We start from the raw sequence: 23,733 nt of genomic DNA, 5'->3' as shown, positions 1-23,733 counted from the left end.
TATTTTTTTTCTCATACAAGAATTTTATGTCAGGTTTATGACTGAAAGCATCTCCCTAGAAAATTGACACCAGGAATTTCTATTCCTTCTAGAAGTTTCCTGAACATGTATTGACAAGATTCACATGAAAAATAGTACAATCTGGCTTATATGGAACTTGAAATAAAATAGCATAGCAAGATAAAATGTGATGAATGTACCTTACATTGGTTTTAAATATAATAAAGTTTTCAGGCTGGGAGTTTGGCCTAGTGGTAGAGTGCTTGCCTAGCACGCACGAAGACCCGGGTTCAATTCCTTGGTACCACATACATAGAAAAAGGCCAGAAGTGGTGCTGAGGCTCAGGTGGTAGAGCTCTAGCCTTGAGAAAGTCCAAGGACAGTGCTCAGGCCCTGAGCTCAAGCCCAGGACTGGCTAAATAAATAAATAAATAAATAAAATAAAGTTTTCAAATACTGAAATAATTTTTTCAAATACTGAAATAATTTTAAAGGGTTTAGTAGGAGCAAAACTACATATGCTTTCAAAATTTAAGAGTGATACAGATGCTTCATATTAACACAAATATTCTAATCAAAATTCATAACAGCTGGTGTATATATTCAATGTAATTTCATTAATTGCATAGGAGGTTAGATGATAGAATTAATCAGGAACATGGCTGGAATACTGAGTCATTTGAATGAGAATATTGAATTAGATGATTAGCAGTCTGCCTTTTGCCTGATGTCAGGAAAGGCACTGTAATTACTAAGAAAGAATTGGTTAGTTACATCTTCAGCTTATTTAAGAGTGATATTAATTTCACATAACTACATTATAAGAAATGCTAAAAAAATTATCATAGGAAATACAATTAATAGACACTGCCAGAGAATTTATGCAAATGGATCTTCTCATTAATCTGTGCAAACCTACTATGCTTGACTTACAGTAAGCATTGTTAATGGTTGTTAGCAATCTCTGAAAATAGAATCATTTCCTGCTCTAGAAAACTCTTACACATCAAACACTATGAGCTGTGAGGACCTGATATAATCAGCCTCTTGAGATCCTGTGTCTGTCCTCCTCCACATTTCCCTGGGAAACATAGCTTAAAGAGTTCACTAGGAAAACATGAAATGGGTGAGTAGGGGTTAGTTTATGTTGTTGTTTTAACAACAATTTCTCCTTTCTTAGTGAAAACCAGTTGGCAGAGGTTCCTTCCATAGGAAGGCTTTTTTCACACTTAGAACTATTCTTACTGAGTTGGTTAATGGGAAAGTTACTCAAAAATGCCATAGTAACTGAAAACTGGCATATTGTATGGGACGAGGTATAGCTGAGTGGTAGAAAAATTGTTTTGGTTCCCATCATCCTCACTGGAGAAAATGGCATATGGTAAATTATAATCCATAATTAGAAAGTCATAGCTTCAGGATCTCTGACAGTTCTGTTTTCAGTATTTCATGGCATCAAGAACAAGAATTATATTTATGAAAATCTGAATTTATTATCATTAAATATTATACAATATAAATGACTCTGTTCTGAGGCACATTCTGGAGATAAATACCTGTGTGATTTTGTGTTTCCCAGCTCACCATACAAAGATTGCTGCAATACAGTGAGAAAAAAAAAACAGATACAGACAATGGAGCCAACTATAGAGTCCATGCTATCATTTTTCACTATGTTACTTCTTTGCAGTCTTTTGTAATAAAATAATGAAACAGATTATAAAGGACAAGATAATTTATACTTCAATTACTATACACAAATGGCAAAGAGTAAGTAGAGGACATTGAATTGTCGAAAATTTAATATTGTCAGTGGTGAACTTCCTATCTCTTAGGTGTTAAAGATTTACTTAGCTTTTTTTACCCAGTAGCTCTTTAAAATCCATTGTTTTATCTATCCAAATGATTTTGTGAAAAAATTAATTCTACCATTCTACGGACCTTACTCAAAGAAATGTCAACAACTACAGCTTTTTTACGCAAATATTTTTTTTAATTTTTACATCTCTTTAGATGCATGTATATAATGTTCAAATGATGAGTTCTTCTACATGGAATTCTTCAAATTCCTTTCTTCAGGATTTCTCAGGTGTGTAGTACATTGTCATCTATATTAATACTGCTTTGCAATGATATACCTATCTACACCTATTCACTCCAATTTATTACTCTAATTTATTCTATCCAGGTGACAGCCTATGGAGTCAGGGCCACCCACATTCAAGGTGGGTTTTCCTCCTTGCTCAGTCGTCACTGGAATGACTCTCACAACCACACACAGTGATAAGCTTGATTAATCCACTGGGGTTCTTTTCCATCCAATCAAGTTGTCAGATTTCACCATCACAGTGGCTTCAAATACCACATCTTTGACATAGCCAACTCTGTTTTATCAGTTTGCTGTAAACTTTTCATAATACATATTTTTCATCACCTCAAACTGTAATTTCATAAGTGTTCACAATATTAAAATAATGTATCTTATGTGAAACTGTTTAGTGAAGATCAATTCAAATCAATTAATATGGGTCAAAATGTACAAAATACAACTGTTTTTCAAAAATTAGTTATATTAAATGCAACTAGCCAGGCAATCAGGGTGAAGGTTTTATACCATAGTGATCACTCACCAGGGCTTTGAGCAGTTTCACATCCAGACATCTGTGACTCAAGTCATGGTTTATTGCCCAGGGAAAATCTACATGTGAATAATAGCCTACTTAGACCCCAGAGAAGAGTGCTGGAACTGAGGTCATCTGGTCAGGAGACCTAAGCAGTGTCTGGCAAGTTTATGCTGGTGCAAGGAGCCTCTGATTGGGTCTAGTGACTGATGACATGAGTCATATCCAATGATCTTGAAACTCAATGTCACTTTCTCCTAGAGCTACCATTTTAACCTATGTATAATATTTTTCTGTCAAAGGCCTTTCAATGAAGCCTATCTGTTCAGCAAAAGTTCTGCTTATTTTTATCTTCAATAAACTTTCACCATTTTACTTCTCTCTCTGTGTCTAGGGACTTATTCTTCAAGACCATATAGTCAAATGTCCTGAGCTAGTGCTGTAGTTTTTCCCTAACAGTACACCAGAGCAGACCTGTGTACATTCACAAATGTGTGGATGGTCTTTCAATTTTTTATTAAATTCATCGCAATGATCATATCACAGAACCAGACATAGAAGGATCAAGTTTTAAAAAAATTACTGTATGATACTTTATATTTAATCTAAGATTTAAATTATCCTCTTACTCATGAAAAACAAAAACACAAGGACAAATTAAAAACATTTTATAAATAAATAAACACATAAAAATCATGTAGCACTTCTTAACCTCAAATATCTAGAGATTAATTACCTCTGGAGGAGAATAAAAAATTTAACGTATTTTCTGCTGAATAACAACTGGAGTAGTTAACATTTTCTACCAAAGTTCTCCCAAAAGGAATTAGAGAAGGAAAAAGGAAAGGAAAACATCTTTGTATTTATAGACAGAGAGTACATAGAAAACAAACAAAAAAACAGAAAGTCTTTCTAAATAGCAGGACTATATAATAACAAGCATTGTCATGGGGTTTCTGAAGTGTGGCAGAAAAATTCTAATTTAACATACCATATAGACAATAACTCATAGTTTTAGTTCTTACTATTTGATTTCTTTCAAAATTGTATTTCTGGCTTCCTATATGTTAGTAGTGTGTGTGTGTGTGTGTGTGTGTGTGTGTGTGTGTGTGTGTGTGTGTGTGTGTGTGTGCTAATATCAAGACTCAGGACTTGTCACCACTGCTTGGCAATTTTTGCTACTGTACCTCTTCTACCATTTGAGGCACACCTCCACTCTGACAATTTCACCTAATTGGGAATGGTCAAGCAGGCTTTTCAGTCTGGCTTGCCTTGAAAAGGCAACACTCCAGGTCTCAGCCAACTTAATAGCTAGAATAACAGGTGTGAGCCAAGTGGTGCCAGTTTATATGGCAGTAGCTTAATTATACAAGCTGACCCTCTTTTATCATTGCCCTATTCAGAACCCAGTATTTCTCATCAGACCTTATATAATCTACTTAATTGTAAGTCTTCCCTAACTAGGCCCCTCAGTCACTGGAAAGAACATGTACAATCATCTGCATGAATCATTTTGCCAATTTCTGTATTTAAAAATTGAGTTCTCATTACAACAATAGACTAGATAATAGATTCATTAGTTTTGAAATAGGAAAGAGAAAGGGAATAATAAACTAAAAATTGTTGCTTATTCATGGAAACTAATAGGTGGCTTCAGGGAATTTACAAATACTGGAAAATCAAATACTACATCACTGCATTGTTCAATGCAAAGATTAGCAAAAGGAGTTCTTTGGTGACAAATGTTTAAATGACTATTCTCTGTTATTTTACATTCAGAATTTTAGCTTTCAGAGCCATATATCATTGTACCTTTGACATTTCAAAGATTATCAAGAAATTTACTAAAAATCAAACACCAAGAGTGATACAAGAAAGTAGATTATATTAGTCAACAAGGAAAAATGTTACTAGATAAATAATAATATTAGAAATGTTACTAGAAAAAATATTACTAGATAATTCTGAACAAGTTTCTTTTTATAGTGTTCACAAATCAGTGATTGAGGAAAAGGTCATGTTTTAAAAACACAGAAATGTGATGTAAGCACAGATGAACCAGTGCCATTATAGGTTCAGATTCCAGAACAAACTAATGGGTTGATAGTCATGACCCCAAAAGCACCAACATCACTTCTTGCCAGCCCTTATCTCCCTCTGTAATACTCAACTCAACACTTCTTTCAAAGCACTTTGTAATATATACACTGGATACACTCAATTTACTTTTTAGAAGCCCATCTCTGCTACAGTAGGGAGATGGTCCTCGGAACTTCATTATGCAATACCTTTAGGAGTTGTTGCTGCATCCTTCCTGCTCCAATAGTTGCAGTTAAGAACTCTGGAAATAGATCTGGGGACTTGAGGTGGAAAGAAAGTCACTGCAATGGAGTCTTGACAAAGAAGATTTTCTATTAACCATACCTGAATGCCATATTATACACTAGAAAACAAGTAAAAAGTTCTAAAAATAGAACAGTGAGTTAAAGATGTAATTCAGACAGACTTTTTTCAACAATTTTTATTAAAGAATTTATTAACATTGATTTTTACATCATATTTCAAATGTTATGTTTAACAAACAAGTATTTAAGAAGGAAATCACTGGCACATAGATTTTCGAACAGAATTAAAATTAGGCTGAGGGTTTGTATGTCATAAAATTTGCTATTATATCCACGCTAAGAAAATGGAAAAAGAAACCTAAATATATGAGTATTGTTTCTGTAATAAATTCAACATGTCTAGTGTAATTACCCTAATTTTCTAGAACAGAAATTTTTGTACCATTTGCTCCTTTTAAAAAAATCCATCTGGACATAAGGCCATATAGGATGAGGCTAAATGAAAGGACCCTCAGGATATGGAAACAAGAGCCATGTAATGTGTGATTGTTGCTCTTAATGTACTGTTATTTCTTATCTCTTTTGTTTTCCCTTGGTTATTCTCATATTGTTACAGTACTTAGTTATCTGGTATATTGTTTATATATGGTTTATTATATATATATATTTACCTGTTTATTTGAAATAGGATAGGGAACGGGGAAAATAAGTTGAGGGGAGGAGAAGGGGGAGGGAAATGAGAACAAAAACATGAAAAGGGTATCAATGTTTGTGAAGTAATGCACCTTCTATCTGGCGAATATAATGTAGCTCTTCCATTAATTACAATAAAGAAGAATACTAAAAAAAATCTATCAGGTGTTGGGAGTGTAGTAGTAGAGTGCTTGCCTAGCATACACAATGACCCAGATGTTCAGTCTACACTAATTTTTAAAATTTTCATATTTTTACAGATATTCTAGTTTACCCACACCATATTAAAAAATGGACTGAAACATGACATTGTCAGCTTACAAATGGGACTGCATTAACCTGCAGGCAAACTGTATGGCAAAGGACATAGCTAGCAAGTTAAATAGAATGCCCACAGAGAGGGAGAAGATCTTCACTAGCCATATAACAAAGGCCTCATATCTAAAATATATTTATAGCTAAAAAATTGAATCACTCCAAAACTAATCTCCAAAGAAACAACCATCCCATTAAAAGATGGGCCAACTACTTATAGAGGGACTTCTCCGAGGAAGAAATCAGAATGGCCTATAGACACATGAAGAAATGCTTGACATCCCTGGTCATAAAAGAAATGCAAATCAAAACAGCTGACACTGTCATATTTCAGTCCATCCTTTAATATGGTGTGGGTAAACTAGAATATCTGTAGAAACTGTGAAAGTTTTAAAAATTAATGCAGACTGAATGTCAGTAATATAAAACCTGAAATTCTGAAATTACCCCAAATCTAGAACATCTTTATCTCAATATGATGACAGAAATGAAAAATCCTGATGTGATCATTTGCAATGAAAGCACAGATACATTAAAAATTTACAAAAATCATCTTCAGCTATGAATCAAGAGGTATATAGGAAACACAAATGAATTTCATAATTACATTCAGTCCTGTTCACATGGTACTTTATTTTGTGTATGCAAATATTCCCAAATTGAAATTCTGATAGTCCCAACTATTTTGAGTAAGAAACAATCAAAGTGTAACTAAATGAATGCATATGTTTGTTAGTCCATACTTGGGATTTGAGATCTCACTCGTGCTAGGAAAGTACTCTTACATTTGAGCTCTGATCCAGGACTTTTGACTTCACAGATTTTTCTCAGGCTGTCCACTAGTATCCTTCTGCCTCTGCTTCCCTGGTTCCTGGGATGACAGATTACATATACCTTCATACAGGGCTTATGTAAGCCTTTTCATTTGAGTATGAATGAATGTATATCATATTCAGTCATAAACGATGCTTTAAAAGTGAAATCTGAATTTATTATTCTGAAAAGGATGAATACATGAAACATATTTTAAATGCTGCCTCCACCAACTGTGAAACCCAAGAAGATATGTGAAAGGATTATTAAGACATTGGACATCAGGCAGACCTGAATTCTGACAGTGTGCAGAAGAACTGGGTTCCAAATGTTCCCCTGATTCTTTCCTGGTGAGTACAGCAAACAGGTAGAACCAGTTTTTTTTGACTGAGTTCAGAAACAGGCCTGGGAAGTCAAAAACTGCAGGCTGCTATAGTTTTCAAGGCTTAGAAATCGAAGGAAAAGGCTAGTGAGATAGATTCTGCTAAGTAGGAAACAACTGATATGGGTAAGAAGAAAATTTCAAGACAATGACACAAAACAACTGGAGATGTTAATGGGATAGGAATCAGTCTGAGTTTGTGCAAGTAAGCACCTCCTCTTAGCTGGGACAAGGGGTGAGTTCCAAAACATTAAGCCTAAAGAGTTTTAAAGAAAATTTTGTAGGTGAAAATAAGCAATGATTGATGAAAATATCAATCAACATAAAGCAATGAAAATTTTTACAAGAAATGTACCTGTGTAACTAAATACAAAATAAACAGTGTTTAAAAATATTTAATGTATCAAAAGTATTTTGAAATAGAAAGAATGCATATTACATTTTTCTATTTTGTTGTCTTTAAATATACCTATGACACTAACATCTACATATTACAATTGACGTTAAAATTTAAGGCTAATGGGAGATTTTATTTGTTGGTTGTGAGACTTGAACTCTGGGCCTGGACACTGTCCCTGAGCTCTTCAGCTTAAATCTAGTGCTCTACAACTTGAGCCAATGTGTCACTTCTGGTTTTCTACTCATTTATTGGAGATAAGAGTCTCACAGACTTTGGTACCAGGACTAGCTTTGTACCTCGATTCTCAGATCTCAGCCTCCTAAATAGCTAGGATTACAGGCAAGAGCCACTGGCACCTGACTTAATGGGAATTTTTTGTTTAGTTTTAATTAATGTGTACTTGAAAATAATTTTTAATGTATGTGGTGAGAAACAGCTAAAATCCTGTAATGAAATGAGATATAAAAATCAAATTAATTCAAAGAGGTAAAAGAAGAAAATAATCTCAATCCTTCTAATCAACCACTGTTTTGCTCCAACAGTATTCTTCATATTTATGAAAGATATGAATTAATTGAAAACTGAAATTAGATTCTAATGTATCTTTCATATGTAACCAAATACTAGTATTGGTGCTGACATTCACATAAAAGTTAAACACATATATTAGATAAATTAGAAATATTTAACACAAATATTTTTAAAAGTTAAGTGCTGAATTTAAATTGTATATGCTAAAGAATATACAGAAATGAGAAGAGACACTGAAATCATTTTACAAAAGTCAAACCTCAATCAAAACTCATCTGTAAAGACCAATCACTTCATAAGCCATAAAATGGATACAATTGATTGTTGATGATGATTTCATTCCCCTTTGAAAATGGAGTGGAGTTTATTGCTCTATGTTAATGTGCCAGGATAAAGCAGGCTTAGGTAATTACACTTTGAGTATTTTATCTCTGAGTTATTGAACTGGTCCCTGCCTCCCTACATACTAATGCTAGAGGTTAATAGCAATGCTCTATTTTATCCAGTGTGTTACTTCACTTAAAGCAATGATGCATGGCTTTCATTAAAGCACAAAGCAAGGGAATTGCTGAGAAAAATATCAACTGAATTCAGCTCAAAATATATTACAGAAAAAGAATGCAGTGAAAGTTATAATCTGTTCAAATTCTGAAACATATACAATGTAGTTGTAAAGAAATTCTAGATTGAGCTTTAATCATAAAATGGAAATCATTGTTTAATATTCTTAGCGTGATATATTCATTACTGCTCTTTGTACATGACTATGTTCTAAGAATACCAAGCAGATGAAGCTTATTCTGCCGCTATCCAGCCTTGTGTGGTATCTTTTTCATTTAATCCATGGTATTGTTCGTTAAGATGATTATTGATAATGAGGCTGAAAAACACACTACATTGGCTACGTGTTCTTTTTTATTTTGTTCTGAAAAAAATAGGACATATGCGAGTGGAATAAAATCCATAATTACTTGCTTGCTTCCTATTTATCTTGCTTTCATTTTGTTACAGTTAAGCATTTTATATTTCATATGCAACACTTATTATCTAGCATGTTTGATTAGGGAAATTTCCTTCTCATTTGTGACATAAAATAAAATTTCTATTTGTAAGACCAAATCTTTCTTCCCTTCACGATGGCTCATGCCTGTAACCTCAGGAAGCTGAAATCTGAGGAACAATGTTCAAAGCCAGCCAAGGCACAAAAGATGTTGAGACTCTTCTCTCCAATTACTCACTAGAAAATGGGAAATGGCACTGTGTCTCCAGGGGTAGGTTGCTAGCATTGAGCTGAAGAGCTCATTTACAACACCCAGGCCCAGGGGTAGGGCAACAGCCTTGAGCTGAAGAGCTCAGGAAGCACGCCCAGGCCCAGAGTTCAAGCCCCATGACCCACAAACAAAAAAAAAGACCAAATATTTTCCATTCTGGCCACCTAAACTTGGTGTTATTTACTTGTGTTTTATATATACATATGTATATATACATATGAATATATATGTATATGTATACACATATAAATATACATATATACATATATACATATATTACATATGTACTATTTTGTCATAAGTGTATCATTTCAGTTTTCAAAAGATTATTGGAAACTCATGTTCCCGATAAATAAAATTTTATATAAAGATTGAATAAATAAATAGAAGCCACTGATAGAAGCTAGTTGCCTTCCCATCTACAGGGATCCAGAGCTAAGTTCACATCATTTTATATCAACTTTCCCTATTTCGAATCTTCTAGAAAAGGAAATATCCAATATACTGATTATGGTACTTTTATAATTCATCTATTTTCCAATTTATACATAGTGTCTCTTATTTTATTACTTGATCATACTGTCTCTGTGTGTTTATCAGGTTTGTATTCTTTACAGGAACATGTCAGAATTTCAGTTGCTCTATCCTTGCTAGCAATTAAGAATGCCACTATGTTTTATCCAAACCACAGTTATAGACTTTCGAATGGTATGAGTTCTTGCCATGGCTGTTTTCAGGGTCAACACATTGATGGTTAAATATACACAACACTTGCACCCAATTTGCTTCTGTTAGTTATCCTGTGTTGTCTTTCTCATGCTATAACAATTGCCATAATACAAGGTTAAGTGCTCAGTTGCTTTATATAGTTTCCGTATTGACAGAAGTAATACTAAGAGGTTATAGAATTAAGGTGTGAGGTGCAATCAAAACCTGTTCCTTCAAGGTCATTCTTAAATAACCTGACTATTGACATGAAAGTAAGTTGAACAAAAGCTGCCAGAATTATCTGCTAAGAGAATAATTGTTTTATCTATTGCTTTTTAGTCTATATGCAATAAGGAAGTAAAAAATCATAATGTTCTTTTGAATGGAACTTATCTTAATGTATTTATTCTCACATTTTTGTGGCATAAGTAATTGAGGGCTTTTTTGAATTTATTATATTGTCAAGGTGATGTACAGAGGAATTTCAGGCACATTCATCAGGTAGTGCATACATTAATTCTTGAATATTGTAGCCCCTTTCCAAGTTTCTCTCCCATTTTACCTCCCCCTAACTCTTCCCACTCATCTTGCTTTACCCTTACCTTCTCTTTTTCAAATAAACATATATACAATATACCAGGTACCACATTCTGATACAGTAACAACATGGGATAAACCATAAGGCGAAAGAAGAGAAAAGTAATAGCTTCACATATTACACTAACAATCATAAAGGTAAACATCTTGGTTTTAACCTCATACATCCTTTTGTAAAAGTTTCAAAGACACTTCCATATCTATGGTCCACTTCACTAAATATTTCCTGAGTTACAGTGAAAATAACTGCAAATTTGTTTTATTTGTGATATAACTTGTACTATGCCACTGCAGTTGTTTGCTTGTTTGTTTATATATTATAAAAGAATTGAAACATTCAAGAAAAAGAAGAAAGAAGTTATTGATATTAAACAAGGTAAAATATTTTGTTATGTTTCATTAATTACTCCCATAAAGTTTATAGAATGCTTTTAGTTTATATAAACAGCATTATTGGAAATAAATGCTTAAGCTTCAAAATAAATGAATTCTTTGTAGTTGCTAAATTTCTCTTAATTTTTAATATGCTTTCATTTGAGATTTATAGTTTGTTAATGAATTGCTGCACATACTAATGTAAAAATGTTAAAAGTACAATAAAAATGCAAAGTGGAGTAATGAGAAAAAAGTTCATTTATTAACTACAGGCAAGCAGAACTTCTTCACAAGGAAAATAAGTTGAAAGCAAAACTATGAAGTTAAATATATTGAAAAGTTTTCAAGTGTCATTAAACTAAACACAAAATCCATTTACAAATATTAGAACAAATGTCAGTATTAATGTATTGTACAACTTCAACGCTTTACACTGTTGTAATGTTTTATATTTTATAAGTAAAATATACTGTATTAGAAAGAAAAGATACCACCTAAAATAAAAACATGAAAAGATACCACCTAAGTCTTTAGTAGAATGATTAACTATCAACTAAGCAAAATAAGTACAAGTGGAAGAATAGAACAAAGACTTAGAAATCAGTAGCTAAGAAAGTGTATTACACCCAGAAAAATATATTATGAAACTTTGTAGATAGTTTTTACTTTGCTACATTTGTGCCAGTAATATTTTTGATTATGAGAAAAGGAAGATAATTACCATGTTATAAAACAGTGGTGCAGGGGCTGAGAGTTTGGCCTAGTGGTAGAGTGCTTGCCTAGCATGCACGAAGACCCGGGTTCGATTCCTCGGTACCCCGCGTACATAGCAAAGAGCTGGAAGTGGTGCTGAGGCTCAAGTGGTAGAGTGCTAGCCTTGAGAAAGTCCAAGGACAGTGCTCAAGCCCTGAGCTCAAGCCCACGACTGGCAAAAAATAATAATAAAATAAAACAGTGGTGCAGGAAGAACAATATTAAATCTCAGCAGGGTGATATCAGAAATCCCCAAACAATTTAATTATTCAAAAGCATTTACAATTGACTTTGAAATCTGAAAGGAAATAATCTCAAGTACTACTTTTATTATGTAAATTATCATCTTAAAGCATTATTCCAAGTAAACTAATACAATAATACAAATTCAAACTTCATGACTATGTGCATGATTATATGTAATCATCAGTGTATAGAAAGTACTATTCAAGATCCAAATTGTCACACAGTACAATTCATATTAGTATAAATTCTTTCAAGATCCACAGTGCAAATATTTCATACTAATATAAATTATCTTTAGAAAGCAAATAACAAAGTAAAAACAACCTTGATCTCAGTGTACCGAATAATGGAGATCCAGCTAATATCTCTGTGGCAGATACATCCCACCTCTCTCTTTTGAGAGTGAAGAATGTTTTTTGAATTTGTAAATAATCTAAGGAAAATATTTAATGATGGCTAAAAACTACATGATATTGAAATTTCAGTTTCCATATCCAAAGTTTTATGAGAACACCAGTCAATTATTTTCTTTTATTTTGAGTCTATGACTCAGAAATCAAAAATATTGACAGAGGGAATAAGGCCTCCATAGCACAATATATTTACTAACTTCTCAGAAAAGATATTTTTCATATATTTTATTGCAATTAATAGAAGGGTTACATTATATATACCAGATAGAAGGTACCTTACTTTACAAACATTGATACCCTTTCTCATGTCATGGTCCCCATTTCCCTCCCCCCCACCCCCAACCCTCATCTTGTTTCCCCTTCCCTATCTTATTTCAAATAACCAAATAAGCATATATACAATATATCAGATAACAAGGTAAAATATTGTAACAATATGAGATAACCAAGGGACAGCAAAAGACAGGAGAGATAACATAGTACATTAAGGACAACAATCACTCATTATATGGCTTTTGTTTCTATGTCCTGGAGGTCCTTTCATTTAGCGTCCTACTATATGGCCTTATGTATCTAGGTTTTGTTCTATTGTACATCTCTGCTAGGAGAGCCCAAGGTTTCTACTGGTTATGACAAAATGAGGGAAACCATTGAGCCTATGTTCCTTTGAGTCTGGTTTACTTCACTTAATATGATTTTTCCTGTCTTTCCATTTCCTAACATTTCCCTTTCCTTACATTTCCATTTCCTTATATTAAGAACAACATTCACTCATTACATAGCTCTTGTTTCCATATCCTAGAGGTCCTTTCATTTAGCCTCATCCTATATAGACAGCCAAATATTTATTATAAACCTGAAATAATTCCCACAAGCCCTTTTGATAACTTACTAACAGTATTCATGGTGACGTAACATCATATTCTAGAAGTAGCCGACTATTAGAACACATTCTGGTCCCAAGAACTTAGCCTAATGGTAGAGTGCTTCTCTAGTATGCATGAACTGGATTTGAGTCCTTAATACCACATACACAGGATTTGCAAAAAAGATAGAATATATTCTTTGAGAAGTAGTGAAAGTCTCTTGACACTTCAAAATTTTATGTATTCAGGGAAGAAAGGAAAAAAAAATATTCCACTCATAAGTTAAAGATTTGTCTTAGACAGATTTCTATCCTTGATAGCCTAACAGGGAAAATGAGGATCTTGAGTCAGGCACAGAACAGTAGCACTGGTATATTAAAAACAGTTCTAATTTTTGTCTAAGCTTCTTTCCTCAATATGGTTGAAGGTCAATTTCTAGTGAGATGTCACTTGTATGCTTGGCCAATCTGGGCTGAAACCCACCCGATTTAGCTTGTCCTGAAAAGGAAAAGTGTCACAGAAGCTGGAATGACAGGTGCATGCTACTATCATTGATTAATTTAGTGTCTATGAACTTCGAATCTACATCAGCCTCAAATTATGACCCAGAATATCTGCCTTCCAAGTGTCTTGGATTATATGTTTAAACCATTCCGAAGGTATCATAATTTTAAGTTGTAATTTTGGCTTATTGTGGTTTCAACTGTTACCAATTTTAGAATCTTGAATGAAAGTAATATTTTTTTATGTGTGTTAGTGGTATTTCTTGGAGAAGTACTTTCCTAATTTTTTAAGGATATCATTTTCTCAAAAATTTTAAATTATTGCTCTGGCTAGGAATTCTAATACTGTGTTAAAGAGGAGCGGGGAGAGTGGGCATTCTTTCCTCATTCCTGATTTTAGAAGAAGTGGCTTTAGCTTTTAGCCATTAAATATAATGCTTGCTGTGGGTTTGTCATACACAGCCTTTATTATACTGAGGAACGTTCCATGGATTCCTAGTTTCTCCAGAGCTTTTAGCATAAAGGGGTGTTGGATCTTGTCAAATGCCTTCCCTGCATCTTTCCCTCTTTGCAGATGACAGGATTCTGTATTTAAAGAACCCTATAGACTCCACTCCCAAGCTCCTTGAGCAGATTCAAAACTTTGGAAAGGTAGCAGGGTATAAAATTAACCCTCAAAAATCAACTACCTTCCTATAAGCCAACAATGAGAGAAATGAGGCAACAATCAGGAAAGCAACTCCTTTTGTAATAGCCTCAAAGAAAATAAAGTACTTAAGAATTAACTTAGTTAAGTTAAAGGATATTTTTGATGAAAAATTTAAAGCCCTGAAAAGGGAAATTAAAGCAGAACTGAGGAAATGGAAAACCTCCCATGATCCTGGATTGGAAGAATCAACATCGAGAAAATGGCAATCTTGCCAAGGGCTATCTACAAATTCAACGCAATACCCATCAGTATTCCAATGTCATTCTTTAAAGAAATAGAAGAGGCAAACCAAAATTTCATACAGAATAATAAAAGACCCAGATTACAAAAACACTTCTTAGGAGGAAGAACAGCACAGGAGGAATTTCAATACCAAACTTTAGACTCTATTACAGAGCCATGGGGACCAAAACAGCTTGGTACTGGCACAATAACAGGTGTGAAGACCAATGGAATAGAAGTGAGGACCCAGATACTAACCCACAGACCTATGGTCACCTAACCTTCGATAAGGGAGCCAAAAAACATAGAATGGAAGAAAGACAGCTTCTTCAAGTGGTACTGGCAGAACTGCTTAAGCACCTACAGAAAACTAAAGTTGGATCCTTCTTTTTACCCTGCACCAGGATTAACTTCAAATGGATCAAAGACCTCCCAGATAAAAGCAGATATTTACCCTTCTATTAATTACAATGAAATATATGAAAAAAATTTAATTACACATTTCTTGCTTAGTTTCCAATTTTTAACCTTCCAGATTCTTTAGTTGCCCACTCTCTTTATTGAATAACTCACCCTGATTAGATTTCCAAGTTGCATTGGCAACATAGAATAACTTCCATAAATCAACTTTTCCTGGTTAAATTTTTTTATACAGAAAAAACTTTTCATCCTTAAAATTTTGCTACTTGTAAATATCATCTCAATTTGTTACAAGAATGAGATAAGATAAAATTAATAATTTCTAATGTTGTCACTCTTTATCTTCTTGAGTCACCTTTGACTCAGCTTTGAGTTAGCCTTCATTTGTTTTTATATTTGTACTGTAATTAATAGAGGGATTACAGTTATATTCACCAGATAGTAGGAGCATTACTTCATACACATTACTACCCCTTCTCATGTTTTTGTCCCATTTCCTTCTATCCACTCTCTCTCCTCATCTTGTTTCCCCTTTCCCTTTCCTATTTCAAATAAAAAAATGCATATACAATATACCGGATTACAAGGTATGATACTGTAACAATATGAGAATAACCAAGGGAAAACAAAAAGATGAGAAATAACATAGTACATTAAGAACATCTATCACACATTACATAGCTCTTGTTTCCATATCCTGGAGGTCCTTTCATTTAGCCTCATCCTGTATACCTTATATATCTAGATTTTGAGCTTTTGTAATCCTCTGCTAGGAGAGCCCAAGGTTTCTACTAATTATGTCAAATGAGAGAAACCATTGGGGCTTTGTTCTTTGGGTCTGGCTTACTTCACTTAATATGATTTTTTCCAAGTCTTTCCATTTCCTTACAAATGGGGCAATGTAATTCTGTATGATTGCAGCATAGAATTCCATTGTGTATACATACCACATCTTGATGATCCAATCATCTTCTGAGGGGCATCTGGGTTGGTTGCATATCTTTGATATTGTAAATAATGCTGAAGTGAACATTGTTCTGCTACTGGACAACAGAAAGCCCATGGAGAAGAAGATCTTCACTAATCATACAACAGACAAAGGCCTCATATCTAAAATATATCAACAGGTAAAAATATTGAATTACTCCAAAACAAACCTTCAAAGAAACAACGATCCCTTTAGAAGATGGGCCAAAGACTTGAAGAGAGACTTCTCTGAAGAAGAAATAAGAAGGGCCTATCTCTCATCCCTTATCTCATCATTTTGGTTTTCCTTTCCCTTCTCTAATTCAAGTTAACAAATAAGTGGATATACAGTACACAGGTGCCAAAGTCAGATACTACAACAACAGGGAATAAACCCTAAGGTGGAAGGAGGAACATAAAAAAGAGTAAAAAAATAACTACACATACTACATGAAAAACAAAAAGAGCAATGCTGGTGGTATTACAATACAAGACTTCAAACTCTACTATAGAGCCATAGTAACAAAAACTGCTTGGTATTGGCACAAAAACAGACCAGAAGATCAGTGGAACAGAATAGAAGACCCAGAAATAGAACCCCATACCTATAGGCAACTTGTATTTGACAAAGGAGCCAAAGATATACAGTGGAACAAACACAGTCTATTCAACTATTGGTGCTGGCAAAACTGGGAGTTCTACATAGCCAACAGACAAGATAAAATAATGGCATTTGCAGGGAGGTGGATGAATCTAGAGTGAATCATGTTGAGTGAGACAAGTCAAGACCTAAGGAACAAAAGGCAGATGGTATCCTTAATATGTGGCTATTAAATCCAAAGAGTACAAGAGCAAGGACTCAATAACTGCATACCCAATGCTATGGACATGGTAATGGAAATATAAACATAACTATATAGACATTAAAAACCTATGACTCTATAGATACAATGTTTTATTTCTTAAATTAATATGTTTCTATGACATACAAACCCTTAGCCTAATTTTGATTAAGTTCTAAATGCTAAGTCCCAGTGATTGTAAATAGAGATTCCCTCCTTGAACACTTGTTTGTTAAACTTGTCATTTAAAATATGATGTAAAAGTCAACGTTAATACATTCTTTAATAAAAAAGAAAAATAACGCAAAAAACAGTACTGTATTTTCAAATTGATTTGAATAGACGTGAATAATTTTCTTAAAATATATCTCCCCTGAATTTGAGAATAGCCCACATTCCTGTGTTCTTATGTTGAGATAAATGATTTATTCCTTACTATTTAAAAGAATCTGAGTAAATATTTAATGGTGTTTTAAAGCAATTTTTATTTATTTCATAATTTGTATTCCTAATTACTTTCTTACTTTCTCAAACACTGTCTTATTTTCTAATTTTGAATAGAATTTTTATTTTGTAGTTTGTCAAATTTTCACACTTATATAAAGACTATTTAGGTATTTATGTTTGTAAATATATTGACTATCTCTATAATGATTAATTTTAATTTAATTAAATTGAAGTAACTAGTAAGAAATTTCATGTACTCATCAACATTCTGAATATGTTTTAATTCCTTTGTAAATCACATAATAAAATTATAAATACTTTTTAATAATTAAATAATATATATTTTACAGATACATACACAAATAAGCTGGCTATATTAGTGTCTATCTACATGATTTTTTTTCAATGTTAATTTTCCTTGGTAAGGTAGAAATATTCATATATTATAATGTCTATATACATTTAGTGTCCCATAATCATATGCATCACTAAAATGATTGTTTCATTTTATATATGTTACTACACTAACATATGGATTATTTGCTACCAATATTGCTGATATTCTGTTAGTCCTTTTTGAAGGTGTAGATGGAGAAGGTGTAGATGGAGAAAAGGAGAAACATAGAAGTTAAGGTTATCTGATCAAAATTAAATATATGAATGATGCAAATGTCACAGTAAAACTAATTATTTTATACAATTAATAAATAAAAGCGCTACTACAAATAGAGCTTGCAGGAGAATTCATAGCACAAAATGTATTCAGAGAATATTCATGTGGAGGGCAAAATGATGAATAGCTCATGAAATCTAATACTGCCATTTCTGAGCACTACTATTGGGTTAAGAGATTTTATTTACTCTTACAGAACTTTACATTTGTCTATATGTTTTCAAAATGTCTTGTTTTTTATTTTATGTTAAAAGTCATGTGTCAGTCTTACGAGTTCAATCTTGTAAAATAATTTATTAATCATTAATCATAGAGAGATTACTGATCCATTGCTGATTTTAATGTTTACATTTCTTAAGTATTTTCACAAAGATGAATTTGAAAAGAGCTATGAAGTTTTTCTTGATGTGGTAGAGAATTTTTTATTTTTTCTTCATACCATTTTCTCCTTTTAACTCCTTCTATTCTACCTTAAGTTTGGCACATATATAGTTTGTAGAATCCAGTAGAACTGCATTTAACATTCCTTGGCAATCATAGAATGAATGACAATATAAGCCAGAATTAAAGTCTGCTATTTTAATCTTTGTGGTCCTCATTAACTTTTGAGTTAATTTCTGTGTAAACTATAGTTTATCAATCAACAATAAATACAGAATGATTGTTTTAATATAAGACAGAGAGATCAGAACTTGAAAAGGGATAAATAAATAATTAAAATTTGAAAATTCTCACAAAATAGAGCCTATTAGGAAAAATTTATAAAAACTACAGCACGGTACATTGGTGTATTGGATAATCTTCTCATTAACAGGAAACAAAGCCAGATTTGGTGAATAACACATGGGAATATCTTAACAAATACAGTGATATATATGCTTTATTCAAACCTACAGGAAGTTGTTACAAAAGTCAATATTCCCATAATTTTATGAAATCTAGTACTGAATCAGTTGTAAAATATTAATAGAATTGTGTTTACACCCTTAATATACGGGGAAAGTACTCTAGGTAGAATATGACAATTTAATGCAAGATTTACCGTACTCGACTGCAATTAACTATTATTATATTTTGGCAAAAGAAAATTCCTAGTTCCATCATTTGAAAATATGATTACAAGGTAGAGCATAGTAATTGGTACACATCACAGACACTTCTCATTGTAAGTCACCTTTGGAAATAAGCATAACAGCTTCACAGGCACAAAGATGAGTTCTGCTAGCAGATAGTATTTAACATAAATAGAATTCTTAGAAACTACTCTTAAAACACGATTCATAACTTGAAGTTATTCCAGGTTAAAACAAATGTCATTTCCCTTTCACAATCAGTATTGTTAGAATGAATTTTATATCAGTCATTATATAAATATAAATTTCAAGAATGTGTCCCAAAAGAGACATTTAAAAACTCAAATTTTAAAAGTACTTTGTGTATGTTTGATAAATCATCTTCCATTTATGTTTAACTGCCCTGTTGTCAGTCTTCTCCCCATCTTCATTTATGTGAATAATATAAATTTTATTATAGACACTGACCAGCCTCTCTGGTGAACTGGTTAACTAGGAAAATCAAACCTGGTTGGTCAAAAATATTTTGTTGATGTTATTAAAGGTTGTTTTAGTGCATTAGGAATTCATTTCCAAAAGTCTTTAAAAATTAAAAGGAAAATTTATCAATGACTTCAAGCAAACAAAAAAATTAAAGAGACAGTTACAATAGCTTCTCAAATGGTGCAATGAAAATGGTTTAAATAATCATATAATTTTTTAAAGAAATTTAAGCTTACTTATCTAGAACTCATAAAGAATTTAATTATAACATTTCATCTCATCTTACAGGAGTAGTTTTGATGAATATCTACCAAATGATCACTTAAGATATTTTTAAAAGATTATGTCTCCATTTTGATGTCCTTTTTTTCTTTGCATAGTGACTTTAGCCACGCAATTATAAAGTTTAATGGGGTCATGTCTTAAAGTCAAGAGCTCTATCTTCTCCAAGTATTTATATCGTGCAGTTACAGCCTTTATTAATGGTCTTTTCAGTATGATGAATCCATGTTCTTAGACTCTAAAACTTTGAACCTTTAGTTTTACATTTTATTTCTATTATCAGACATCAGTGAAAGAAAAATGATGCTTTTGGAAGATATTCATTATAAATATCTCTTCTTGTTACTGTTCCTCCACTTAACTGTTCAGCTATATCAATAAATTATCATTTGTAGGATTTTAAAAGCCATAAAATATATTCTGAGAAACTTGATCATTTTTCAGTAACTGAACTAGAACTACCACAGACATTTAATATATCCAATAAAACTACAGATAAAATGAAAGCACTATTATAGTAATATATAACTAGAAACTAACATTTCGACGACTTCTAGTACTGAATATAACATCAATTGTAGAAAAATGATCTTAACAGCTCATCAGGTAGCTAGGAAAAGGAAATTTCCAAAATAATCTTCTACATTACTCTTGTATTAGGCTCTTAATACAATGACAAGCCTTCCTTAGGAAGTAAGAGGGTTAGAGAATGATTTATAAAAAAAATTGTGTTATTTAGGTTTCAATGACTTAGAATGATTTTTAAGTGTCTTTTTTTCTGAGAACATGCTATAAAAATGGACTTTATAAGCCCAGTGATCACTACAGATTTCAGGAATCCATGTAGCAGAATTTAACAAATTATTTGTCTAATAGTATTTAAGAGACATATCTTTTTAAAAGAAATACATATTGATAATTCATATAGCAAAAATCAAGGTAAATATTGATTTAAAAATACATTTTATAACTCATGGAATTTTGACACTATAGGCCTACAATTGAATCATTTCAATAGTTTTTATAGATAGTTTTTTCCAGTCCTTGGCTTGAGCTCAGGGCCTAAGCACTGTCCTTGGACTCTCTCAAGGCTAGAGCTCTACCACTTTAACCTCAGCACCACTTCCAGCTTTTTTCTATGTATGTGGTACTGAGGAATTGAACCCGGATTTTTGTGCATGCTAGGCAAGCACTCTACCACTAGGCCAAACTCCCAGCCCCATTTTTATAGATTTTAAGTGTATACATCCATAAGTTGTAGGGATAAACATGTAAAATTCCAGTTTGTAAGGTTTTTGTAATTACAAATTATGGAGAATTTGGGAAATGTCCTTAATTATTGAGAAACAGATGTACTGACAACTTTATAATTTTTAATTGGAAAAGAAATCATTATTGCTTCATTCATATTGACAGTACATTAAACTAGAGTCTAGATGAATATATTTACAGCATATATTTTTCATTTTATTTTTATTATCGAGGTAATGTATAGAGGTGTTACAATTACATTTGCCAGATAATGAGTGCATTGCTTCTCACACGTTGATACCCCTTCTCATCTTTTTGTCCTCATTTCCTTCCTCCCACCCCCTCCCAATCATCTTGTTTTCCCCGTTTCCCTTCCCTATTTCAGATAAACAAATAAACCCATATACAATATACTAGGTAACAAAATCAGATACAGAAACAACATGAGATTAACCAAAGGGCAAGAAAGGAGAAGAAAACATATTACATTAAGAACAAGAATCACACAAGATAAATCTCTTGTTCCAACACAATTTTTATAATAATATCAACCCTCTTTTTTTCAGTATCTCTGCCATCAAACAAAATCAAAACATTACTCACATTTAAATGACTTAAAGATTATATTGGGAATAGTCTATGAAGTGTGTCTATGTCCAAAAAATTTCGTTACTTTACTAAAACTAAAATAATTTTTATTATGAGGTTTCTGAAAAAGAAAATTGATGACATTTTACATGTTCTACAATTTTAGTGCTGGTTGCTATTTTAAACAATTACTTTCCCATTTTCTGTTTTACATTTTTGTCTGCTCCTTTTTGCCTTATTTTACTGGCATTTAAAAACATGTTATTATAAGCTGTTCCATGTTCACAGTGTCTTCAAACTTATTGCCTAAGAATCATTAATGTATAATATCAAGTTCCTCCATTATCCTAGAAAGTGAAAATCATCATAGAAGTAAATAAAGCATCTTCAAATACCCTCAGTTGTTCTCAAATTAATTCCTTTGTTGCAGGGCAATTTGCAACTTCTGTTAAAACTGGAAATATACATATTCTTTCCATCAATAACTTTGTAAGAAAGAATGCAATAACTTTGTAGCTCGGTGAAAAACATAGTTTACTCATGCAATTATTATTATTTTTCATATATTTTTTATTGTAATTAATAGAAGGGTTATATGATATTTCCCAGATAGAAGGTGCATTAATTCACATACATTGATACCCTTTCACATGTCTTGGTACCCATTTCCCTCCCCCCCACCCCCCCATCATGTTTTCCCTCCTTCCCTATCCAATTTCAAATAACCAAATACAAATATATCTGATAGATCAGGTAACAAAGTGAGATACTGTAACAATATGAGATAACCAAATGACAGCAAAAGAGATGAGAGATAATATAGTACCTTAAGGACAACAATCATTCATTATATGGCTTATGTTTCTATATCCTAGAGATCCTTTCATTTAGCGTCCTACTATATGCCCTTTTGTATCAAGATTTTGCTCTATTGCAAATCTCTGCTAGGAGAGCCCAAGGTTCCTAATGATTATGACAAATGAGGGAAACCATTGAGCCTAAGTTCCTTTGAGTCTGGCTTACTTCACTTAATAGGATTTTTCCTAAGTCTTTCCATTTCCTAACAAATGGGGCGATATCATTCTTTAGGACAGCAGCATAGAATTCCATTGTGTACAATTACCACATCTTGTTGATCCACTCATCAACTGAGGGACATCTAGGTTGGTTCCATATCTTTGCTATGGTAGTGTTGCAATGAACATTGTTGTGCTAGTGGATTTAGCATGCCCTTGTTTCTGGATGATTGGGTAAATGCCAAGTAGTGGAATTGCTGGGTCCTAGGGGAGCTCTATGTTTAGTCTTTGGAGGAACTGCCATACTGCTTTCCATAGTGGTTGGACGAGTTGCATTCCCACCAACAGTGTAGTAGTGATCCCTCCTGGCCACATCCCCTCCAGCATCTGTTGTTATTAGTTTTCCTGATCCTGGCCATTCTTACTGGAGTGAGGTGGAATCTTAGAGTTGTTTTGATTTCATGCAATTATTTTTTAAGAAAATGGCTGAAAGAACTTCTAACAAAGGTCAATCCTATCAGAGAAAATAGCTTTAAAAAAGTATGTAGGCTCTGCTGTAGAAAATTTTATATTTTCTCATTTCAAATTTTCAAAGAAAATGTTTTACTTTATCTGAAAAATAATTTCAACTCTTTAGACAAAAATACTCAATCATTTTTTACACAGATTAGAACATCTCTTTCAAATTGCATACTCAAAGGAACAGGGATTTGATATTTGTGAGAAACTCTAATGTAATGCTATTTCAAACATAATTTCATAGCATTTATCAGACTCATTTGTTTTTAAAAGCACACAGCAAATGTATGCTGACTTACCTTGTCCTCTTTGTCTATTCCAATGAGTAATTGTATTCCTAATTAATTCAGCGATAGATGTCAACAAACTGCGTAAGCAATTTGCTTCGCTGACACAGTTCTGGAAATAGA

The sequence above is a fragment of the Megascapheus bottae genome, chromosome 4, assembly GCF_031878675.1.
Source record: "Megascapheus bottae isolate mThoBot1 chromosome 4, mThoBot2.hap1, whole genome shotgun sequence".
Taxonomy (NCBI): Eukaryota; Metazoa; Chordata; class Mammalia; order Rodentia; family Geomyidae; genus Megascapheus; species Megascapheus bottae.
This window is presented reverse-complemented; position numbering follows the sequence as displayed.